Source organism: Drosophila ficusphila, unplaced genomic scaffold (genome assembly GCF_018152265.1).
Source record: "Drosophila ficusphila isolate 14025-0441.05 unplaced genomic scaffold, ASM1815226v1 contig_758, whole genome shotgun sequence".
In the NCBI taxonomy this organism is placed as follows: domain Eukaryota; kingdom Metazoa; phylum Arthropoda; class Insecta; order Diptera; family Drosophilidae; genus Drosophila; species Drosophila ficusphila.
Window position 1 is genome coordinate 531,832 of NW_025064700.1, and position 17,921 is coordinate 549,752.

Below are 17,921 nucleotides of genomic sequence, written 5' to 3' on the forward strand. Positions count from 1 at the left end.
ATCCCGCTACTTCTTCGGTTGGATCGCGTGACCGGGTCCAAGGTCCACCGCGATCCCGTTACTTCTTCGGTTGGATCGCGCGACCGGGTCCAAGGTCCACCGAAATCCCGTTGCTTCTTTGGCTAGATCGCGTGACCGGGTCCAAGGTCCACCGCGATCCCGTTGCTTTTTTGGCAACGCGCGGCCACGCTATCCTTTTATCCAGCCCATGACTATTTGTGGGGAGTTATCCAACTCCTCGCATTCCCCCTTTACTTCGGAAAGGAAAACGAAACTCGCATCTCCGCTCCGGCTGTCTCCTTCTGTTTCCTTCGCCGCCGAAGTATCCCTCGTAGATCCAGATGCACATTTCTCCCGGGACATTTCCCCCCTCCCCGTAGCCGTTCCCCTCTTAGAAGTTTCCCTCGTAGGCTCTTCCTTCGTAGACATCTTCCCGACTTAAACTCCGAATTTGAATCTGCGCGCCTTCTTGATGTGACTTGCAAATTTGAATTTGCGCGCCTCCTGATGTCAACCGATAATTTGAATCCGCGCGCCTTCCGCAACTTTTGAATTTGCGCGCCTTCTTGATGTTCCCTCTGGTCACACTGTCAAGCTGGTTGATCACATGTTCTCACCTGCACATCTTTTCTGAACGCGGGGCTGCCACTTGATCGTGGTGCAAGTTGCGACCCATCATGCATCGGCACTCAGCCTATCGATAGCTTCAACTGCCGATCAAACTTTATCGAAACCTTCCCACCCCAAGGTCCACACCCGCATTGACCAAGGTTCCCATTCAATCCATGGTAAGTTTACTCTGTTCTTTTTCAAATCTTGCTTTTCATTGAATTTTCTTCCATTTTCCCCTACAGCTCTCAATGCACGCTTGATTTGCCCTTCACACTGGACCTCGGGTGGAATCCTCGATTAGGCCAATGCCCCTTTTAAACCGCAGAGTACATGCCGACACTTACGCGCTACCCACGCTAATTGTTACCTTCAGCTTCGTTTAATGGACACACATTTCACAACAAACCCGTTTCTTTTTTATTTTTGAAGTGAAAACTTCTTTAGTGGCGCTGAGCAGGGTAAAAACATTCAAACTGTGTCAGGGTCCCGTTATGCCTGATCGAAAAAGCGTAAGATCGAGGGAAAGGGAGGGAACTAGTACCTCCAGTGACTATTTCTACAACGTGCCTGAGTCATGGTACAATTCAAACAATGTTTTTTCGTCTTCTGAATTCGACTATTTAATATACTGTTCGCCTCGGTATGATTCCCTCGATGCCTCCTCTTGTTTGCTCCAGTGCTTCCGCTCGATCGCTGCCGTTGATGTCGGGTATTTCACGTGATGGAGTTGGACTATCTGGGCTGTGGGAAGCGTCACCATTCCCAGACTAGGGTGAACAGGCGCCGTGTTCTCCAGGCGTATGCCTTTCGCAACCTCGACTTCCTGTCCCTTGCTCTGTCCCGGCCGGTCCACCGAACGCTCACCCAATTCTCACCGTCGGTCCAGGCGTACGCCGGGTACCCGACGAATGATCCTCTCGTGATACGATCAGTTCAGACGAACGTTCCACCATAGTCTCTACTACTCCGTGTTGGGGCTGTTCAATCCTTGGCTCTCGGGGTTCCGCTGCTCCAGGACTCTGGCAGACACAGCAGGGTTCTCAGCGTATACGCCTTTAACACCCGTGCCGTTCAACTGCGCGTCCTTCGCAGCTTGTCGCACTAAAACGCAACTCTCGCCACAAGACGGACCAAGCGTGCGCTGGATCACGGTCTGGTAGACTCTACAGTATGCGTCTGGTTCTTGACTTTCCCCCCCCGAGGTAATGTTTACTCGATTAAGGACTCGTTTGTGTAGACTTAGGCAGGACCCGCCAGGCAATACGCCGGGCTTAATGTCTCCAACTAGTGGTCGTCACAGGCGCCTAGTTCGAGTTGTGTGCTGCCTAAAGGACCTCAGCTACGTGTCTCTCAAATCGGAGACTTGAAACTTACAGTCCCGAACGAGTCTCGACGTAGCGATCTTGCTCCTTGTAGACTCCTTGCGTGGGATCCTTGCGTCCTTCGTCCGCGCCGTTGATCCTTTCTCGTCCTGCTCTTCGTGTTCGTCCTCGCTTGAATCCTTGCTTGTATCCTTGCTTGACTTCTCGCTGACTGTTGTACACTCGTGTTTCACTTCTCCTCGACTGATCCTGGCTGAACTGTGGGCCCCGCTTATATAGGGCCCCCCTGGTCCCGTTAATTCTCGGCGTCTCCTCTTCATCCGGGTCCAAGGTCCAACGGCGATCCCGCTACTTCTTCGGTTGGATCGCGTGACCGGGTCCAAGGTCCACCGCGATCCCGTTACTTCTTCGGTTGGATCGCGTGACTGGGTCCAAGGTCCACCGAGATCCTGTTGCTTCTTTGGCTAGATCGCGTGACCGGGTCCAAGGTCCACCGCGACCCGTTGCTTTTGGAAGCGCGGCCACGCTATCCTTTTATCCAGCCCATGACCATTTGTGGGGAGTTATCCAACTCCTCCTTCCAATCTTCGAGGCACTTCAAAAAATCTTTTTTTTTTACTTGTTCAGCTCTTCCTTCGATGCCGTCTTTATCTCGTCAAGCGTAGCGTAACGTCGTTCTTTCGCGGGCCTCTTCAGTTTAGGAAACAGGAAAAAGTCACAGGGGGCCAGATCTGGGGAATACGGTGGCTGTGGCATCATTAGTGTGTTGTTTCTGGCCAAAAAGTCGCGCACAAGTAACGATGTGTGAGCAGGTGCGTTATCGTGGTGTAAAAGCCAATTTTTGTTCTTCCAGAAATCCGGGCGTTTCTGGCGGATTGCTTCGCGCAAATTGCGCATAACTTGCAGGTAATATTCCTGATTATCCGTTCTTCCCTGTGGCAAGAACTCATGATGCACCACGCTCCTGCAATCGAAGAAAACTGTCATCCACACTTTCACATTCGAAGTGTTCGGGCGTCCGGCACGCTCTTAGTCGTTTACATCATCTCGGCCTTCTGAGAACATTTTGTACCACCGATAAGCGTTGCTTCGGTCCAAGGTAGCTTTTCCGTATGCCACAGTCAACATTCGGAATGCATCCATGCACTTAATTTCGTTTTTCACACAAAATTTGATACAGGTTCTTTGATCAATTTTTTTGAACAGGTAAAAAACGAAGACGATCCAAAACACGTGCAAGCAAAGCAGCTGTCAACAATTAAGTGAACATTCAAAATGGCCGAGCTTGTCGGCATAAGTGAGAGACAATAGTACCAACATAACGCCACAAAAAAATCGAAATTCGATACGAGAGAACCCGCGAAAATTCAAAATTCGCGATACTTTTTGAACACACCTCGTAGAATTCATTTCCGATCTGTCTACTAACAACTTCATTCTTTGTTTAAAGCGTTTCGTCAGTCGCAGAGGCATCCCCCTACGCATTTATTGTGACAATGCAAATAATTTCGTCGGTGCACGATCGCAGCTCGAGGACTTTAAGCAGCAGCTCTTCGACGAAGCCAACACATTGGATGTGCAGAAGTTCAGCAGCATCGTGGGATTCGAGTTCAAGTTCATCCCTTCGCGTGCTCCCCACTTTGACGTATTGTGGGAGGCCGCAGTGAAGTCGATGAAGAGCCTAATGATCTTAAACTCAAGACCACTGGCAACGGAGCAGAGTTTCAATTCAAGGTTGATACCAAAGATGTAACAAAGACTTTGGGCATGTCGTGGCAACCAAAACTAGATGTGTTCTGTTTCGGGTATACCCTACCTACAATCTCTGTCATCACCAAGCGAAGCATCGTTTCACTTGTAGCTCACCTGTACGATTTGCTAGGGGTCGTATCACCAGTCGTTATTCGATTCAAAATATTGGTCCAAGAGTTGTGGATGCATCGTCTAAAGTGGGACGATCCACTTACCCCTGAGCTTCATTATCAGAGGAAGCGAATAGAAGAAGATTTGCACAATCTTCAAACCATCGAAATTCCTAGATTCATTAACTCGTCACCAAGAAATCTATCGGAAATACACGGATTTTCAGATGCATTGCAGCGAGCTTATGACTGTTGCCTATATCTACGAACATATTTAAATGGACAGTTCAAATCAATGCTAACCATCGCCAAGTCTAAAGTGGCCCTAATAAAGGCAATTTCATTGCCGCGGCTAGAATTGTGCGCCGCATATTTATTGTGTCAAACATGGGCCAAGATTAAGCATAAATTCGAAAAATACATTGATAACATTTTCTTTTGGACAGATTTAAGAATAGTTCTATAGTGGCTAACTATGCACTTGTCCAGGCTAAACTGTTTCGTCGCCAACCGGATTTCTGAGATGCAATCAACCACTTCAAACATCACTTAAAGGCACGTTCCGGGCAAGGACAATCCCGCGGACATAGTATCAAGAGGCTGCGCAGCGTCCGAGCTTATGGAAACTATATGGTTTCTTGGACCAAGCTTCTTACGTCAGGACTCATCTGGATGGCTTCAAACAGTACCAACTTCTCAGGACAGCAATGAAGAGTTGGAGCTGCGAAAAGCAACAGTCCCCACATGTACCGATAATGGTAGCAAGGAAGATGTATTCGATTACGTGATCAACAAATTCTCATCCAATCGGCGTATTTTGCGAGTCATAGTTTTTGTGTTGCGCATCTTCAACAGAATCAAGGCCAACAGGAAAATAAACATAGTCGATGTAATTCATACACCAGCAACTGAATTGCATTACACGCTCAAGCACATCGTATCACATATTCAGCAGAAGACCTTTTTCAATGAAATCCAGCTGCTAAAGTAAAACAAGATTTTACAACCCGAATTTCAAAAACTAAATCCGTTCCTCGCAACGACTGACGGATCAAACCGTTCTGTAACACTATTACGTGTAGGAGGCCGCTTAGCCAAGGCGCCCATTTCAATCGATGCCAAATTTCCTGTTCTTCTTCCAAAGAATCATTGCTTCCCATTGAAATTTGTTGAATATCTCCACCGGCATCCCATGCACGCTAGACCAAAGGCTCTCATTGGAATCCTGCGTCTTCAGGCTTGGATTGTAAACGCCAGAGAAATTGTTCGAAAGATTGTACGGCGCTGCATGCATTGTTACCATTACAAGCCTCGTTTAATGGAACAAATGATGGGATCACTTCCAGTTGATCGCTTTTATTCACAACGATCTTTTTTTGTAGCTGGAGTCGATCTATGTGGACCGTTTGCCACATCATAACGCATTCGAAGCAAGGTGCCATATAAAACATACATGGCCGTGTTGATATGCTTTTCGTCAAAAGCAATCCACATAGAACCCCAGCAATTTGGTTTTCGAAAAAAAATATTCAACGGTGCAACAAGTGCACAGAGTTATAAACAAAATATCAGAAGACTTTGACAACAAGAAAGTTTGCGTAGCAGTATACATGGACATTACAAAGGCGTTTGACAAAGTAAGGCATACATGACTACTTCATAAGCTTCACAACATCCTACCTTTTAACCTATTCACCATACTAAAAAGTTACTCGACCAACAGATATTTCTATATCAAATACGACGATGAATGTTCAGATCTTATGCCTGTGGCAGCGGGTGTACCCCAAGTTATCGTACTAGGACCAATATTATACCTTATATACACAGCAGACATCCCAAGTCCACTGACCCATGGTTCCATGATTGCAACCTTTGCTAACGATACAGTGCTAATGGCCTCTATCTACACAGAAAAAAGAGCAGCAAACACACTTCAAGAGATCTTAATAACAACAATGTCATGGTTTGAGAAATGGGGCATTGAAATAAACAAGGACAAAACACAACAGGTGGTATACACAAAAAGAGAATAACTACCCCAACAAGAATAAAAATTGATGACGAAATCCTGAAACTAAGTACAAGCGCCAAATACCTGAGACGCACTATTGACTCAAAACTCAAATTTCGACAACTCCATTGGCTTCTGGGAAGACAATCAAACTTAAACGTATCAAACAAGTTACTAACCTATTGAAGTGGTGGGGCGTCCAACGTTGAAGGCAGCAACTCCTGTGGTCAGCGACGGCTGGCGGTGTTAGCTGTGGAGGCAAGAAATAACACACTCGGCGATCGCGAAAAGAAAAAGAGACTTGGAATTCGGTAATTGCGCGGACCGGCCGGGCGTTTATTTCATGCGGTGACGTATTGGAACTAACTTAAGCTATTCTAAGCTAGGCGCTTGGAGGCGCAGCGGAGACTTCTCGCGCTCGGGAAGCGGAGAGCCTGGACGGCCGAACGCGACATGCTCCAAGCTTCGGGAGAGGGAGAGTGCAGTGTGGGGAGAAGCTCCGGGAGAGGGAGAGGCCTGAACATTCCGCCCCCCTTGCAACCGCTGGCGTTGCAACATAATTAGCCCTGGTTGCAGGCGCCGGACAGGATCCAGCCGAAGATGGTCTTCTGGGCCACCGGCAATCCCTCGGCGACCAGGTGGAATCCTGGTTGGATGACCTTGGCGTAGACATCCGCACCCAGGACCATGGAAATCGACGCCGGCAGATAGAACCGCTTGTCGGCCAGCGGAAGGTCCTTGTAGCGGCCGACGACAGACTCGTCGATCGCTCGGATGGGGGGTGCGGACGCCGACGCCGGGTTCGATCTTTAGGACGACATCCAACGCAGCTCCCTCGACGACCTTCGATCGGAGGATCGCCGTGCACACCCTTTCTTTTCCGACATTGGTGGTCGGCAGACGAAGGCTGGACGCCAGGGTGGCGTCGATGCAGCTTTGAGGGGAGCAGGGGTCTATGAGAGGAAGGAAGGCTTGGAAGGCTTGGAAGGCTCGGTGATGTGGAGCAGCGTGTGATGCTCCTCATCGCACGTTCTGCACCGGTCACCGCTACGGCAGTCCCCTTGCGAATGCTCGTGGGCAAGGCAATTTGCGCAGTACTTATTAACCAGAACTGCCCGTAGCCGCTTCTCCGCGCTCAGCTTGAGGAACCTCTGGCACCTCTTTAGAGGGTGGATCTCCCGGCAGACTCGGCACCGGTAGGACTGCGTGCCTCGAGTCCGCCTGCTCTCCAACACTTGAGCGTTCTGCTTACGCGGAGCCATTGTCTACGGATGTCGGCGTTGGATCATGAAAAGAAAAAAACACAGGAAGATGTTTTATAATGGAAAAATTCGGGCCTTACGGACTACGGACAACGAAGTATGGATTACTGGGTAGAAGTTTGGGGAGCCTCTCCGGGAAGGAGAACAATTTTGGCTACTGGACGCCGGACAATGCCGCGCGCCGTCCGGATGTCGACTACGCGGACATTGCCATCGGCTCCAGGAAAGACGGAGTCGATTCTACCGAGTCGCCACTCATTTGAGGGCAGATTGTCGTCTTTGATGACGACCATGTCCCCGACACGCATATTCTCGGTAGGACACTTCCACTTGTTGCGCTTGTGGAGCTCTTTCAGGTATTCATCCTTCCATCGAGCGCGGAATTGCTGATGGAGCGCTTTCAAGTGTTGCCACCGGTTTAATATGGTCTTAGATTCTCCCTTTACTTCGGGCTCCACTATGGATAGAAGAGGGCCGCCGACAAGAAAGTGCCCTGGTGTCAACGCTAGAAGATCAGTGGGATCCTCTGACATGGGAGATAGCGGTCTGGAATTTAGACAAGCTTCAATCTTCGCTAGCAGAGTGGCAAGTTCTTCAAAGGTGTATTTCCGCGTAGCTGTGCATTTATAAAACAATGCCTTGAAGCTCTTGACACCAGCTTCCCATAGGCCTCCCATATGGGGTGCTCCTGGCGGAATGAAATGCCAGTCGAGCTGCTGATGACTATACGCATCAGTCACAGACTCTTTAACGGCCTGGAGAAAATCTCGGGACAGTAATGTGGCAGCGCCAACAAAGGTCTTCCCATTGTCCGACTGCACTTGGCGAGGACACCCTCTTCTGGATACGAACCGAGCGAATGCCGCAAGAAATTTCTCGGTCGTCAGATCTGAAGTAGGCTCCAAATGGATAGCCTTGGTGGAGAAGCAAACGAAAACTAACACATACCCTTTAGTAATAAGGCAGGCTCTGCCAGTGTAATTCTTTATGTCGAAGGGCCCTGCGTAGTCCATACCCGTGTACCTGAATGGACGGGAGAATGACACTCGTTCTCTTGGCAAATTTCCCATCATCTGACTTTGCAATCGCTTTTTGTAGATCACGCAGACCTTGCAGGCATTGATAACTGCCTTCACCAAGTTTTTAACTCTCGGAACCCAATATCTGGAACGGGTGAGACGTACCACCAACTGATTACCCCCGTGTAGCGTAATGAGATGGGTGAACTTTACCAGAAGCCGAGAGAGTGAACATTCGTACGGGAGGATTATCGGGTGTCGTTCATCGTAACGCAAACTTTCAGAGGCTGTGACACGGCCACATGCCCTTATCAGCCCCTCCTGATCTAGGAAAGGGTTTAAGGAGAGGATCGAACTGGAAGGGGGGCACCGGAAGCTTCTGACTCAAACAGCGATACTCGTTCGTTAAATACCTGCGCTGAGTGCAGAGAATCATGAGCCGTTCGGCGGCGACAAGTTCCTTGGCCTCCAGACGGATCTCTGAAAGCGGCGATTGTTTCTTGCACCGATTGATAAAACGCTGGACATACGCGAGGACCCGCAACGCTCTATCCAATTTGGAAAAACGATCAAGGAAGTCTTCGTTCGGAATACATGCTACGTGGGCTTTGACTGCTCGCTTTTCGATCTCGGTCACGGGAAGGTCGGTCCCCTGGCTAGGCCATCGGCTGCGTGGCTTTTGCAACCAAGTGGGTCCATGCCACCAGAGAGAACTACCGACAAGCTCTGGAAGGGCTACCCCTCGACTAGCCAAGTCAGCGGGATTATGTTCGGATTGAACGTGTGACCAGTTGGCTGCCTTTGTGGACTGAGTGATCTTCGTCACTCTGTTGGCAACGAAAGTAGTCCAATGGCAAGCTGGTTTTGCTAACCATGCCAACACAATGGTGGAATCGGTCCAGCAGTGGAGACTCGAATTCAGCATCGGCATGCTGGGAAGGATCGCTTCAGCCATTTCGGCTAGCAGTAAAGCTCCGCACAGCTCTAGGCGAGGAAGCGACACAGTTTTGACTGGCGCAACACGCGTCTTGGCGGTGAGCAGGTGTACCATCGTGGTATGTCCCATCTCTACGCGCACGTAGATCGCAGCGCCGTAGGCTTTCTGCGAGGCATCACAAAATCCATGATGCTCTAAGCGGAATTCTGGGCGAAAGGAAACCCATCTTGGAATCCGGACCTGATCAAGGACCGAATAGCTCTGAAGAAAACTGTGCCACCTTTGGCACAACTCAGATGGCAGCTTATCGTCCCACCCCAGCTCCTGAAGCCAAATCTCTTGCATAAAGATCTTGGCACACACAACAAATGGAGCGAGCCAGCCTGCGGGATCAAACAGTTTGGCAATTTGGGAAAGCACTTGGCGTTTTGTGGGGGAGATTTCTGTGGGTATATCTGGGGGGGACGAAGAAAAACTCATCGGACGTCGCTCTCCACCGTACACCGAGAGTCTTGGCTGTACTTTCAGTGTCGAGATCAAGGAAATCATTGTTCAGAAGATGACCGGCTTGGATATGAGCTAACACCTCTTTGTTGTTGGACGTCCATTTTCTTAACGGAAAGCCCGCGGAGTCTTGGGCACTCTGTAACTCCTTTATTGTGAGCTGAGCATCTTCAGCAGAGTCAGCTCCCGAAAGGACATCGTCTACATACATTGCATTACGAATGACTTTGCTCGCTCTTGGATGGCTGAGCTGCACGTCAGTCGCCAGCTGTTGTAGGACTCGTATCGCCAGGAAGGGCGCACAATTAATCCCGAAAGTTACCGTCTTTAACTCAAAATCTCGAATGTACCCCTCGCTGTTTCGGAATAAAATGCGTTGGAACGGGGTATGCTTCGGGTCTACCCAGATCTGTCGATACATTTTCTCGATATCGGCACTGTAAACGTATCGGAAATATCGCCACTTCAGAATTTGAATGGTCAGATCGGACTGTAAGACCGGGCCAGCATGAAGGATATCATTTAGACTGACCCCATTGTCTGAAGGGCTGGAGGCATTGAACACCACACGAAGCTTGGTGGTCGTACTTTCCGGCTTGAGCACGGCATGATGCGGAAGATAATAACTCGCAGAATCATGGGTAGGAAAGACCTCTTTCATGTGGTTGAGATCGAGATATTCTTGAATGACGGTATCGTACTTCATTTTCTGTTGGCTGTCCCTTTTTAAACGCTGCTCGTTTCTTAAGAATTGAGCCAACGCGAAGGATCTGGAGTGTCCCAGGGCGGACTTTACGTTCTCTGGATCACGGAATGGAAGGTGTACGATATATTTTCCACTAAAGTCTCTCATGGTTGTCCGGAGGAAATTTTCCTCACAAGCCAAATCGGAATCTTTTGCCATTTTTATTGGCAGATCCTCCACCTCCCAAAACTTGGTGAGAAGTTGATCCAGGTTTGAATCAAATCTATGGGAGATTCGAGTGGAGAAAGCGGAAATTTGCTCTTGCCTAGCAGCTGGTATTCGTCCGGTAAGGATCCAACCGAATATGGTCTCTTGACCAAGAAGAGAGCCACAGACGTTTGCTCGGGTGCCGCTTAGGAGTATGGAAGGCAGCAGATCAGCCCCGATTAACACGTCTATTTGTGCACTCTCATAGAATTTCGGGTCTGCCAAAGAAAATTTGGGAAGTTCCCGTAGGAAATGCTGCGGAATTGAGCAGGACGGAAGTTGACCAGCTAATTGCGGAAGGACATACGCCGTCGCGTCTAGTTGCAGGCCAGGCCTGGTCGGAGATCGAATTGAAAATTGGCAGAGCTTTTTGGACTCTGCTGCCAGTGTTTGGCTTAAGCCGGAGACTTGGGCTCGAATGATCTGATGAGGCAACTTAATCAAGTTGAACAGCCGCTCGGTCATGAATGTTGGCTCCGATCCAGAGTCGATCAAGGCAATCAATGGCAAACGTCAATAACGGCGGTGCCCAGCAAGACGGATCTATGACCCGTGGCAAGATAATTTTGCACCGTGGAGGTTGCGGCACTGGTAGTCGCTGGAGCGGTCGTAGTTGGTCTTGACCTGGGCGAAGAAGTTGGAGTTGGAGTCGAGAGCATTGGAGACGCGTTACCTCGATGGCGAAGCGTGTGATGGCGGCCGCGGCACGTGAAGCAACTAAGAGTGCTGTCACAGTCCCGTAGCTGATGTCCTCGTGCAAAGCAGTTCAGACACAGCTTTTTGCCTTTGATATACGCGGACCGCTCATCGACAGACATCCGGAGAAACCGTGCGCATGTCCGCACTGGATGGTTTTCTCGATTGCACAAGTCGCACCCTCTACCTCTGGGTACTACTCTTGCTTCAAAGGAGTGGATTCTGCGTGCCGAGGAATTAGAGGCTGCCGCTCTGGGCTGAGGCTGACTAGAGCCTGACGGACGGACATCATCTATGGCCTCTAGTGTCCTGTGACGCTCAGTGAGGAAGTTATTTAACTCCTGCCACGTGGGAACATCGACCTTGTTGTGGAGCGACTGCTCCCAGAGGGAAAGTGTCAACTTTGGAAGTTTGGCGGAGACCATATAAACTAATAGGCAATCCCAATTGTCGGTGCTAATATCGCTCGTTTCTAAAGCGGTAAGGCAACTCTGGATGGTGTCTTGAAGCTCTCGCAAAGCTGGCCCAGATTCCTGAGTGATGGACTGCACATTGAACAGTATTTTCAAATGACTGTTTACTAACAACCGTTTGTTCTCGAAACGCTTAGTTAGGTTATCCCAGGCTGAGCGAAAACCATCGTTAGTTAAAGGCGACTTTGCCACAATTGTGTGTGCTTCGCCACTCGTTTTGGAATTCAGGTGGAACAATTTCTCGACCGGCGTCAATCTGGGATTATTAATGTAGATCGCCGTGAAAAGGTCCCTAAACGTCGGCCAGCGAAGATAATCGCCGGTGAAGACCTCGGTATCGCACGGAGGTAGCCGACAACCTGAAGGAACGTAGGTCTGGGACGGATCAGCTTGTGTTTGGGGGGTTCGTGGAGCTTGAGCAATAAGATCTTCTATGTTCGCACCACACCTCTCGTAGACGCCGTAGCAATAATTGTACTTCGCTCGGAGAATTGGCAAGCTGTCAGCTGCACTGTCTCCGGCTGAAATCAAGCGTACATTGCACTCATCGTACTCTTTTTTGATGCGCTCCCACAATGCTCGGACCTCTTCGCGTCGGATATTTAGCATGGACATGCTCGGGGGAGTCGGCGACGGAGTGTTGCATCTCGCTTCGAATTCACTGAGTCGATCTGAAACCTCAATGAATTGATTCAGCGCAAGATCGGACGCAGCTAGAGCCATTTTTGTCTCGGAACGAGTGAGCCTTGCTTGGGGAGAGGGAGTCTTACTGGAAGGTTTAGGTGTGGGCGGCATGACAACAATTTTCGGAGTTTTTGTTGGTGGAATGGGAGATTTTTTATTCCCACCTTCACTGGACATGCCAAAAAACGAACCCTCGGTTGGAAAACGAGTGTGCTGGTCGTGAGAACCAAATTTTAGACCTTTGTTGCTGGAATTGCACTCTTGAAAAAATTTGTATTTAGCTGACTTGTGGAATTTGTCTCGCTAAAGGGAGACGGTCTATGGAAGCGACGATAAATTAAAAAGGAATATATGCCCAGTGGAAACGGGGTATATTTAATATGCACAGGAGCGAAAAAAAACCCAGACTAATTAAATAATATTTATTCTTAATGTTATTAAGAATATTATAATTATTATATTTATAATACGGGTATGTGATTATTATTTTGTGTGGTATTTATTTACTTTATTTTAGAAAATAATACCAACTGTGGTAAAGACAAAAAAAAAACCAAAACGGGTAGTTTATTCGAAGAATGGAAGTTAATTATTTATCCAAAATAATTTATTTGCAAATATTTAATTTCTGAGCTATCAACAAACGGTGTGCCGTACGGAGTGACGTTCACACTTAAATTTTTTGGAACCAGACAAAGAAATAAATTTTTTTTTTTTTTTTTTTTTTAAATTATTGTATGTTGCTGGACAAAAAAAAAACAAATCAAATAATAAAAAAATTAATTTCCAATTATTTTGGAATTTTTAATTTTAATTTGACTGGAATATTAATTATGTGTTGTTATTGGAGTTGGAATTTATTTATTGCAGCTCAGAAATAATTTATTTTGTCTTTGGAAAAATTTTATATGTTTAAGACCTTGCACTGGATGTCGTGCAACGGCTCCCTAATGGGTATGGGTGTATATGTGTATATTGGTATGCTGGATTTGGATATAAGTGTATATATGTATATATGTGCGTTTGTGCAGTTCGCGCTCACGCCAAAAAATGTTAGAAATAAAACACACTGCAACCAACAAAGTTTTCCGAGTTGGTGGTGGATTGTAATTATTTATTTTATTCTACACGGAGGCCGACGGAAAACTTTTAATGTTGGTATATTTTCGCTGTAGGAAGTAGAAAATATGTATGGAGTATCTATACTAATATTATAAAGAGGTAAAATTTGTTTGTTTGTTTGTTTGTTTGTTTGTTTGTTTGTTTGTTTGTTTGCAGCGAATAGGCTCCGGAACTACTGGTCCGATTTAAAAAATTCTTTCACCGATAGAAAGCTATATTATCGTGGAGTTAAATAGGTTATAATTTATTTTGAAAAAAGTTAGGGATCCGTAAGAAAATTGCAATATTGTCGCATATAAAGTGAGTTGCTACCTCAACACACTGACAAACACGCTCCCATAGCATTTTAACTCAATTTTTGTGTTCACTGTGAAATTGTGAAAAAAAGAATTTTTATTCAATTTAAGTTGAACTGTGAAAATTATGTGGATCGTGCATTTGAGGATAAATTCACCACTCTGTCCATAGTCCAAAATGCTTAGAGGACGACGTGAAAACATTGGCCGCAGACATCCAAGCCAGCAACAAGTTTATTCACAAAATTTAAGCGAAGAAAGACAAATGAGCACATGGAGATTATTGGCATCATTCAATCGCTTGGCATTCCAATATGACCCCACTGCAAACTACAGTGATATTGAAAATTTAGATATTGGACCAATGGCGACTATATACCGATATTGCAGTGCGTTAAAGTTAAAAAGAGAAACGGCTGGATTGTGCTGCGCAAGTGGAAAAGTCAAACTGGAAAAGTGTTAACCCTTTACATGGTGGTGATGCATATCTGCATCATACCGTTCAAATTCAATTATTTTTCAACGGGCATTGCAAAACTGTCTGAAATCTTTTTAATGCAGTTCAGAAACTTTCGTTTTTTATATAACAAGTGTTAGTCAGTCAGAATTCTGTCCAATACTCAACAGCTGATTACTTTTCTCGCCAATTTGGTAAATGTGGAAATCTGAATTGGTTGTGCAGTTTCTCATCCAAATATAAATAACAAAAAAAAATGTGTAGTTGATTTAATTTATATTTTTATTATATTTAGCTATATCTTGTCGAGTTTTTGTGTTTCTTGCATTATAATACGAATAAATCAACAATTTCGCTTTGTTGCAGATATGCATCAAAGTAGCTTAACACATAAAAAAAATACTGCAAATTGTACGAACTTCACTGGATTCTCCCAAACGGAGTGCGAAAAATGTGTAGTTTTTTTATGTTTAAAAAAAAAAAATAATTGCTTTAAAAAATTTAATTTAAATTGACATATTTAAAATATAAACTACTATATTTTAATATTGAATGAATGTTATTATCTTTCTAAAACACATATTAAAAAAATTTTCCTTTTAAGACCTTTTGATGCAGAAATGCATCACACCCCTTTTGTAAAAAAAATAAGGTAAAACCAAAAAAAAATTAAAAAACTAAAAAGAAGTGTATTTTTTATTTTCACTTATCTACCAAACAAAAAAAAAATCAAGAAAATCGGAGTTAATGCCATGTAAAGGGTTAAATCACCATCTATCTATACTTCCATATATTTGAAAAATGTTGCAACATTGACTATTATGTTGTTAAATTGTGTTGACCAGCGAAGCGGACACAGGACCTCTAGTATGGAATATATTTGGAGATATATTTATGTATGTGCGTTTGTGCAATTCGCGCTCACGCAAAAAAATGTTGGAAATAAAAAAACACACTGAAACCAACAAAGTTTTCCTAGTCGGTGGTGGATTGTAATTATTTATTTTATGCTACACGGAGGCCGACGGAAAACTTTTAATGTTGGTATATTTTCGCTGTAGGAAGTAGAAAATATGTATGATGTATATGGAATATATTTGGATAATTATGTATGTATGTATTTTTTTTGGCGGAAAATTTATTAAAAAATATTGCCGGCGGGTATGTGTTGAGCTTTCGATTTTAATTAAGTGGACTGTATTGCAAGAAAAGGTGTGCAAAATATTTAGCGTAGGACTGCAGTGAAAAAAAAAACACTTTGAAATTGGGGTCCCTTTTTCGGCAGAACACTTGGAATTTTTTCACAGAAATTATTTCTTCACTGTTCACTTCGAATATTTTGCACACTTTACACTTGTCGTTAAATTTTGGATTTTTCACTTTTATTCAATTTCGGAATTTGCACTTTTTATTAAAGTTTGCAATTTTAGCTCTTTATTAAAGTTTTGGAATTTTGCTCATTTGATGTATGTATACTTGTATGTACATACATATGTGTACGGTTTCACTTTGATGTACGGGCCAAAGAGGAATTGGAGGAATATGGCGGCACGATCAAAGAAAAACGGAAAATGGAATAGATCTTAATAATTGCCGTTTTCGGATTAAATCGGACTTGGATTTTTAGAAAAAATCATGCAGAAAGTCAAACGAAACAGTGTTTTCGAGTGGCTGACTGCAGACCGGCAAATTAATATACATATGTAGATCTTCGTACTTGAGCAATTTCGGGCGCTGGGCCAATCCGGCTCGATTGGATCAAAAAATGAAGTGGTGGGGCGTCCAACGTTGAAGGCAGCAACTCCTGCGGTCAGCGACGGCTGGCGGTGTTAGCTGTGGAGGCAAGAAATAACACACTCGGCGATCGCGAAAAGAAAAAGAGACTTGGAATTCGGTAATTGCGCGGACCGGCCGGGCGTTTATTTCATGCGGTGACGTATTGGAACTAACTTAAGCTATTCTAAGCTAGGAGCTTGGAGGCGCAGCGGAGACTTCTCGCGCTCGGGAAGTGGAGAGCCTGGACGGCCGAGCGCGACATGCTCCAAGCTTCGGGAGAGGGAGAGTGCGGTGTGGGGAGAAGCTCCGGGAGAGGGAGAGGCCTGAACACCTATAAAACAATAATAAGACCAATCTGGACATATGGAATAGAAATATGGGGAACAGCCAGCAAATCCAACCTCAACATAATACAAAGAGCCCAGTCGAAAATATTAAGAATAATAACTAACTCAGACAGATACACAACAAATGACCACATCCACAGAGAGCTAAGCACACAGACGATCCCAGAGATAATTAAACAGTGTTCCATAATCCACATCCAAAAATTACTTGCGCACCAGAATCAAAGCCTAAGAGATATTCCGAGAAGAGACACAACGAAGGAGACTAAAAGGGAGAACTCCCACAGCACTAGCGCAACATTAATTTTTTACCAATACAATTGTGTTGGTTATAAGCTAAACCCACAAGCTTGTCTTCCAAAAAAAATTACTTATTATTCTATTGAATAGATCGTAATACATAAAGAATTTAATAAAAAAAAAACAAAAAAAAACATACAATTCTGGCTTCTGCTACGTCCTTAAATCCTACGGTATGCCTATTTTATAATAGTAAGGAAGTGTTCGCGATTTTTAAATTTGAGAGAGCAAAGAAGATGCACCTTTGCCTAAACTGTTTGCGCAAGGGGCATAGTTTGCAGCAATTTAAGGCATCTCATTGCAGACATTGTCGCATGAAGCATCACTCACTATTGCACATGACCACGGACCCCTAAGCATTATCGAACTCATTTTCGTCGCCATCAACCGACCCACTCCTGAACTCTCAGCCATTACCTTCCACTTGATCACTTTCTGCATCGCAATCTAACCATCATTTGGCAAACTCTCCACCCAGAACCTGAAATATGTAGAATAGAGTTGGCGCTCTTATGCCTTGCCGAGCCATTTTAGATTCAGGTTCCCAATTGAATATTATAATTTCGCGGCTAGCTAGCCAGCATAATTTGAAGCATAGGCGTTCGCTCACACTCGTTTCTGGAATCCGAGAATTTCACATGAGCTCTGACAGTGCAGGGTAAATTCTTGCGCAATCACGGAATGCAAACTATAGTGCAGCATTCACAGCTGTCATGACTTATAGTATCACTACCAGCCTCATTTCGACGTACGAGATGCAACAGGATGGAAGATTTCACAGGTCATTTCGAACGCTGATCCTCACTTTAACAATTCACAATTGACCTGTTAATTGGAGCTGGTCTGTTTTTTGAAATAATTGCTATGGGGTAAATTCATTTGGGTAACAACTTGCCAACACTGCAGAGCACCAAGCTGGGTTGGATCGCTTTTGGAGGGATGACAAGTATTCCAAATGTTCAGATTAACGATCTGGCCCCACAGTGCCAATACTTGCGGAGAGTTTGGGCAAAGGGAGCTATTGCTGCTGTTGGCGGGAGAGAAAAAAATCAGTCTGATTCTGCACTGCATCGCGACGCGGAGCTGCGTTCCTTTCACCCTTCTTTTTATTATCACTTCGTTATATATTTTAAACCCACTCGAAACCCAAATAAATACTGAAGTTATATTGTTCAATTTCCAAAGTGTTTTGTACGACGACGGAACCCCCTATTTCTATGACCCCGAGCCGCCGGCAGGAGGGGACACAACTGAACATGGTGGCCCATGAGGGGAAGGTCTGCAAA

General features: G+C 45.5%; 1 pseudogene; it reads right to left on the reverse strand.

Annotated features, from left to right (window-relative positions):
- Positions 1-7,585: 7,585 nt before the first annotated feature.
- On the reverse strand, positions 7,586-12,376 carry LOC122320691 (annotated as a pseudogene).
- Between the last annotated feature and the right edge of the window lie 5,545 nt (positions 12,377-17,921).